This window comes from Condylura cristata, unplaced genomic scaffold, assembly GCF_000260355.1.
Source record: "Condylura cristata isolate star-nosed mole 26May11 unplaced genomic scaffold, ConCri1.0 scaffold00013, whole genome shotgun sequence".
Lineage (NCBI taxonomy): Eukaryota > Metazoa > Chordata > Mammalia > Eulipotyphla > Talpidae > Condylura > Condylura cristata.
Window position 1 is genome coordinate 45,850,137 of NW_004567114.1, and position 8,411 is coordinate 45,858,547.

Here is an 8,411-nt window from a genome sequence, read left to right on the forward strand (position 1 = left end):
AGCTGATGAAACTCAGTTTCCTTTCTGTAACATATAGATTGCCTTTTACTTTGGATCACCAAAGGATTTTTTTGTTCCCACCTTTCTTTCAGATGATTCTGGTGTCTCAGTGTTGTCCTTTTTGGGGTCACTTTCCCCAAGTAGTTTCCTTTTTAGTCTGGGGCTTTAGAGCATCATTAACTTCAGTGAACTTTTCTTGAATTATAAATTTTAGCATTTTTTGTATTCCATTTTCTTTGAGGACTCTTATTTTATTGACTTTTGCTAATTAAAATAGTTTTTGCTATTTGTTTTTCTGTAATTATCCTCATATCTCACTTTTTCTCAAATCCTATTTGAGATTTTTAGATTTTCCTTTTTATAGTTACTTCTCTAAGGCAATGTTTACTTGCTTTTGTTTTCGGTTAATATATAATTTCTGAAACTTTATTTTTACTCCTTTTTGATTTCTGATAGTTCTCATATAAGTCTTCCCTTTCTCCAATTATTTCATTTGTAAGTTCTTCAAATTCTGTTTTTTGTTGTTCTTTCACAATTTCTAAAATCACTTTTAGCTTGCTGTGAAATATCAGTTTCAATTGTCATCTATTTTCACAGTATATTTTTCTGGAACCTTTCACTGAACAGGAACATTATTCTACTTTCATTTCTCCTTTTTAAAATAACTTTGTGTTGATTCATAATCTTTTTATTGCTCATTTATCAGACAAAGGAGGCTGTTGTACTTTTAGAAAGAAGGGGTGAATGGACAACTTTTCTAGTTTCATAGCTTGAGAGCTTGCACCTCTATTGTTTGGGGTTGGGTTTTTTTGTTTGCTTGTTTGTTCGTTTTGTTTTGTTTGTTTCTGCTTTTATTACTTTAAGCATGCGTTCCTGGAAGTGGAATGAGAGGAACTGGTAGAGGGGGTTAATTTGATAGTAGTGAATGGTACTAGAACTTTTCACCTCATGTCCTAGCAACAAATCAGAACTTACCAGGAGTTTAATTTTTGTCTTTTAAATTATTTTTATTAAGGTAACACTTGTGTGATTCAGAACTATAAAATACTACCTTTTCAGATGCATTATCACGTCACACACCCAGAGCCAAGGAGCTCGGAGTCCTCCATGGCAATCCGCTGTCCTTCCCCTTCTCTCTTCTCTCCCTCCCACCGGTGGCCTCAATTTTACATTAGATTTCTAGGGTTTGTGCTTCGTTTGTTTAGGGTTTAGGGTTGGTTTTCAAGAACCGATATGTGTCCTTGGCTTCCTGTGGTGGTGCTTGCTCTGCTCCCTGCCCACCTTTGGGGGGACATCTCATTTCTTTGTCATTATTATTTCTGTTCTTAACTTGGATTCTACTCACAGAAATTTCTTCTTGGTGCAGAAATTTACTTCTGAAGGGAGCTTTGGGTTTTTAATTTCTAGAGTTAAATCCTAGACTACTGTCCCACTAATTATAGCCAGTAAAAGTCACAGATCTCACACTCAGCCAGGCCCTGGACTCTCTGCCACATCCCATGGCACAGAAGATGGTGGTTTCACACCACTAAGGCCAAAATCCACTCCTGAAGTTTCCTGAATGTGCCTTTAAGAGCCGAAGTCTGAAAGGACTCAGGGGAATTGATCAGTGTGATTTACGCAACTCCATTCACATAAAAATTAAACAGAGCAATTGTCAACCTTCAGTGTGTAAGTTCATGCCAATATTATTTCAAAGATTTGTGACTCAATGAATCCATGTTTTTTGGTGTTGCTGTCTGTTCTGAGTTCAGAGTACCTGGGTGTGGGTATATATAAATAAGATAAAAAATAATTTCCACAGAGTTACTGACAAGGTAGATCAGGTGATACATATGACAAGTTAAAACTGCTGTGAGTTAATCCTACACTTGAAAGATTATTCGTAAACTATAAAATGATAAACCATCACTAGTTATTTTAAAATATTCATGGGAAATATGCAAAAACCTATGGCATTTTATGTTTAACTGCATTGTTTTCAGCTAATGTGCTTTCTCCTCCCTACTTTTCCCATCAGATAAAAGTCAAAGATTTATGTCTGTTTAATTCAATGCCAGATTCACACTGTCTGCTACAGTGCCTGGCACATTGGAGGCACTCAACAAACACTTGATAAATGTATTAATTATTTGTGTGCTAACTTTGCTGGAAAGCACACCATGTAGAAGACAAAAAGGGAACAAATAAATTATTAGGCCATTGTTGAATCAGTCCTGGGTAACAATCTCTCCAACCTGTTTCCTACTGTATTTCCGTTTGCTTTGCATTCTTGCCTAAAAATAACATTGGTTCCCTTGCTTTTGAGTAGGGAATCACCACACCCTGAACCAGAACCGAGAGCCAGAAACCAGTGTGGCAACACCATGCTCCGAGCCTTCGTCCTCCAGTTCAAACTACAAAACAATGTGCAGAGTCAGGTGGAGCTCAGGAATGGCACTGTCTTTCTCTCGCTGGTGTTTACAGAAGTTCGGCAGTCTGTTTTTCCGTCTGTAGTCTTGCTTTGATGGAGCCATCTTCCCAAATAAGCTGGGCTGCTTTGCGGGCCAAGATGCCAGGAATCGGGGCAGCGTGCAGCAAGGCCAGAACCAGGCAGAAGCCCGCGATCATGAAGCCCAAAGCAAGGGAAAGAATAGCGTGAGGCTTAGTGCCAGCTCCGCTAGCCTTAACTCAATGTACAGGGGTTTCTTGTGTGTAAATAGCCAGCCCTTTCCATTTGCATCCCAAACAGGGAGAAGCAGACACAGGCAGAATCATTAGCAGGTGACTTCTAGTTAGTGAGTTCTGTAAAAACAGAAATGATACAGCGAACAGATTAGTGAGCAAAAGTTTAGTTTCTACGGGTTTTCGTCCTCTTTCTAATGGAGGGTGACCCAACAACTAATTCACTTCATCACCATGCAGTACTTGAAGAATGAGTAAGATACTCCCCGCGGTGTGAGAGGGGCTAAATATTTCCAAATACTCACAGGAAGACTCCTATTTTGGACTTTACTCACAATATTCACTGCTTGTGGAATGACACAATGAACATGCCAGGTGTAGTTTAACCCTTTTAGTGTGTGCCAGAACCTTGAATTCTTTGGAAAGAAGAAAAGGATTTAAGGTGAACTGCAAATGCTTTAATCAAGTGGCTTTCTTCGCATACCATGAAAGCATTTTGAAACATTCAAGTAAAAAAAAAATCTCTATTTTCTGAAAATATAACCTCTGAAACATCAAGGACGCTGCCAGGCCAAGTTCCATCAAGTAACAAGGCACAATGAGAAGCTTACAAAGGGTGTGGATTAAGTTACACTTGTATAGAATAAGCTCATTTTTGTTGTTCAGGTCTCAATCCCTAAATGATCCTATCTCGTGCATGGATGGTATCTCCTCATTAAATTATACATTAATATCCTCAGCATGGGTCCCAGCGGGACCCAAAATGTCCCCAGGGCTCACCAAACTTTGGAGACAAACCATTACATGTACAGCAAAAATTCAAAGCTTGCGCATCCATTGTCCCCACCTGCAGGATCCTCCCCTCACCCCAACCAGGTGCTTCTGTGGCTCTCTGGATGCCTCTGTATGTGTAGATGAGAATTCTGCACCTGCTCACTTCATATGAACACAGACACTGCCCAATTCCCAGCACCTACTGAGAGAGGTCATTCCCAGATACCAGTCTTGCTCAGGTCGTCCCCAGGCACCCAAATCTACAAAAGACACCAACTGCCAAAAGATGTGTATCTTCTTAAGATCTCATGGGTCCACATCCTCTTACTCAGCCATGCAAAAACGAGAGAACTGCATCTTTTAAAATGCACACACTGTAGAGTCTCTTCCCACATTCATCTGGACCAGATTGGTTTTTTTAGGTGCTAGAAATGATTCAGGATTTCTGTGGCTTCCTAAGGGGGCCACGGGGTTCATGTTGCTTCCACCTGGCTTCTGGAAACATGCTTTTTTTTTTTTAATTATTTATTTATTCGTACAGAACTGGGGTACAGGCCAGAGATGCGGAGGGTGAGAGGATTCACCAGAGACAGAGTGGGGAACAGAACAGGCAGATCGACGAAATACACTGCTGAGGGGAGCAGCGGGCGGGTCAGGAGAGGTCTGCCTCACCATGTGGTCGCCTCTGGGACAGGCGGGAATCGAACTCATGTGGAAGTGGCTTTAGTTTCTTAGTGCAGTGCTTTAACCCGCTGCACCACCAGGAAGGGCCCGAAACATGCATTTTTATAAGGCTCCCTCCAGAAGCTATACTGTCATGTCTTGAGAACTCCAAGATTCATAACTATGTCAATCATAGACACTTGGGTTGACAGGTCCAGCTGTATCCCCCATCAGCAAAAAAAAATTTGCAGATCAGTGAGCACAGACCAACTTTCAGATGACATCAGCCTCCATATGACTGCAAGTGCATAAGAGCCTGAGTGAGAACCACCCAACTTAGCCCCATAAACTCTTAGACCTGGAATGAGTAACCATAATTTTTGTTATAAACCAGTTTGGGGACAGTTTGTCACCCAGCACTTGTCACCTGGACTAATATAACTGGAATATCTAACTGTTCAGGTTGCCCTAAAATAAGTTTTCTAGGAATGCTTGTTTCTTGGCCAGAGAAAAGAAGCCAGTCTCGATAGAGAAAAGCCTTGATATACTTTACTTTCTCTATTCTAACTTAGGCATTCGGCTATAAGCCCATCAGTACTATCTTGTTTATCTCATATCTCCAACACATTTGCTTGCACATTATACTCAAAAATATTTTGTGACTCAATTACTGAGTGACTGGATTATTGCTGGGCTTTGAAATTTCTTTCTGTTTTATTCTTTTAGATTTATTTATGTATGCATGCAAGAGCTGGAGTGTAGGCCAGAGGTGGCTGGGTGAGAATATTCACCAGAGACACAGTGGGGAGCAGAGCAGGTGATTCTACTGAAATATACTGCCGAGGAGAGCATCAGGTGAGCCAGGAGAGGTCTGCTGCACCACGTGTGCCAGATTTCCTGGTCAAGGATTGAACTCATGTGGCAGTGGCTGCTGACTGTTTCATAGTGCTAACATTTAACAACTTGTACCACCATGGAGGCCCTGAAATTCATGTCTTAAATAGATCTACTGTATTTTTCACAATATTTTTCATTGCTATGTCAACCATATTAAATAAATCATTTATTTATTGAGTTCATTGGTGCTGGTGCTATATGTATAATCATTTTAACTCTAACAATAATCCTAAAAAGTGCACATCCTTATCCATTTGTGACAAAAACAAGGTTTAGAGAACAGTTGAATTCCCTGTCCAGTGTCACAATCTTTTCAAGCTTAAGAGCCAAACTCTCAATGCAGGCTCTAAATGCATCCTATCTTATTTCATTCATAGGCACTTCTTCCTTATAAGTTCTTTAGAGAGCCCATTTCTGCATTTTTTTTATATTTCCATGGTGATGAGCATAGCAGTGATTTTTTTTGTTTGTTTGTTTTTGAAAATATGAAGTCTAAAACCAAAGGTCATGGTACATTGTCCTTTCCTCGACTGACTTAGCCAAAACAAAAAACAGATCAGAAAATATGAAGAAGTTGTACACAATTCCTTTATCCCTCTGCTCTGCTGGCCACGAGTCACAGAATAAAGTTCTTCAACCCTTTGTGCACATTAGAATCACCTGAGAGCCTACCAGATGATTTACCACCTGTTATCCATCCCAGAGCAATAGAACAGAGTTCTGGGGTTGGGCATAGATATGGGAGCTTTTCAAATCCTTCAGTGATCTAAAGTATAGGCAGTCTTGCTCCACTGCTGCAGGAGTCTCAGTGCCACTTGGTGATGCCTGTCATCTGTCAGAGAATGAGCCACATGCCCAGATACAACCAAGCTTCATTTTAAACAGGATAAATGCACACAAGTTTTTTGTGGTTGAAGATGGCTGAGAAGCTGTGGTCAGACCTCAGACCTCAGCCTCAAAGCCAGGAAGCATCGGCTAGCAAAGAAGCCAACCTCAGAGATCTTCCAGTGTTTCTAAGGACACTTCAAATTGTATGATGTCAACAATTTAGATATAAAACATAATGTCATGGAATCAAATTTATAATTGTTGTCAGTGATCCATAGTAAAAAGTGAATCGTGTTGACCATGGAAATAATTGCCTTAGTAGGAATTAAATACATAAGGCAGTAGGTGGGAAGAGCAGAAAACATCAAAAGCATCTCTATTCACTTTTCTTTCTTATGAATTGGAAACTCTGTGTTGTAAAAATGTCATTTCTACCCACAGAGATACAGGAATCTACCACCATTTCCAAATATAAATGTGTGTGTATTTTAAGTAAATGCACAAGCTGATTCTAAAATGGATTCTAATGGTCTCAGCAGAGGCAACACACTGTTGAGAGTGAACGAAGTGGGACGACTTCTCTGCAGGACACAGAAACATTTTGCAAAGCTACAGTGAAAAAAGAAAAACTTGTAGTATTAATGAAATGAGAGTCTAGAAAGAACCTCATGTAAATGTGCATGTTGATAAGTGGCCAGGGACCCTGCAAGGCCATTTCAATTATTCACTGGGTCAGCTAGAGGTCTCCCTTGCAGGGTAGTGGTCCAACTTGCCCCTGGTATTCCAGATCAGTCACATCAGCCACAGCTACCTTCTTTGCTACGAGGGTATGCTTTTGAGTTTCCTCTACAGTCTATGGTTCTGCTTACTCTAACCTGATAATCACTTCAGGTCGGTGATACTGTGCCCAGTGACCCCAGGTGACTGAAAGTCTCCAGCACCCATCCTTGTACAAGGTCCACTGGGCATCATCCAGGTCCTGCCACTCCTCCCAGGTGAAGTTTCCAGTTATTTCATCAAATGACACCATCCTCAGAGATGTCTTCATTATCTGCTGCCCTTAGAGTTGCACCATGCAACCAAGCTTCACTGTAAAATAGGGTAATCAGCTCTTGTTTGCTTGAAAATGCACACAAGCTTTTTGTGGTTGAATGTGGCTGAGAAGCTGTGGTCAGACCTCAGACCTCAGCCTCAAAGCCAGGAAGCATCGGCTGGCAAAGAAGCCAACCTCAGAGATCTTCCAGTGTTTCTAAAGACGCTTCAAAGTGGGGGCTCTGTCCACTGTCATACTGCTTATTACTCAGACAAAGTTAAATGCATACTCTACTCTGGAGGCAGAGCAGGAAAGAAGGCAAATGGAATAAAGTTGTGAAAAGGTGGCTTCCTTGTAGATCCTAGGTTATCGTCCACGTCCAGAGTTATCATCCAGAGCTCTCTACGTGTGAGCCACCTTAACCTAGCTCAGGGCTCCTTATAGTGGATCCAAACTTTCAACATCCCAGCTTTTGATGGCTTAAAATCACCCGAAACAATCCTGCTCACTCTGAGTAGAAGCATCAATAACCACTGGCCATGAAAAACCAGGGCTTCTTTGTCTCTGACTCTTCTGTTCTGCAGCAGTGAAAGTTTCAGGGGCCTCCCTCCTTTTCCCAGGTGGGCACTGCCCCTTCGTGCTTCAGAGCAGCGTCCTTCAGGGACACAGTCCGTAGTGGCGAGAGAGCGCAGGTTCTGACCACTGTCCTACTGTTTACTAGTCAGACACAGTTCAATACATAGAACTTGGTTTCTGCCTACAGAAGGCAACACTTGTGCTATTATTCACTCTCTCTGTTCTTTGCTGAAGAACAAATGAGACACTCTGTGATGAAAATAGTATATTTGGAGATGAAAGAAAATTAAGAAACTGGATTCAAAAGTGATTGAAAAGTGTTCACAGAAATTTAAAATATGAAAAATAATTACCAGAATTCCTAAAGCCCAGCAGCAATTGTAAAATAATTTCCAATTTCCTCTCCTCTCTTCCACCCCAGAGCTCATGGAACGATCATGGCCCCGCAATCCTAAAGAAGCCCAAAGGGTAAGACTGCGCCTCCAGCCATGCCAAGCCTCATGGTGGAGACTCCTCCCTGTGCTCGGTGCAGAACAGCAGGCTCAGCCCATCCTTTGAACAGACACAAACCTCACTCCTCGTTCCGCTGTTGACAGCACGGAACGGTGTAAACTAAAGGCTCCTTCACATTTATTCATGCAGCTCAGCTCCTGCCCCATTGACATTCCTAAGCAAATGTGCAAGTGCCCAAAGACAATTAAATTATGATTCATAGCCCAGGACGCCTGCTAAGGCAGGCTGCCTGGCTGTGAGTGAAAACATATTTTAGCGGTAGCTGCTCTTTCCCTTTGGTTGAGGACCAAGTCAGACTAAGCATGGCTTTGAAGTTATTTCTGTCTCGGTGGATTAGAGGTATCAAAAGAAGCAGCCCCACAAACCTTTTAACAAATATTTACAATACTGCACTAAACAACTTCTACCGTACCTTAACCTTTACTGTCTTGTGAAATGCTTGCCAATCTCCTGCCAAACTCAT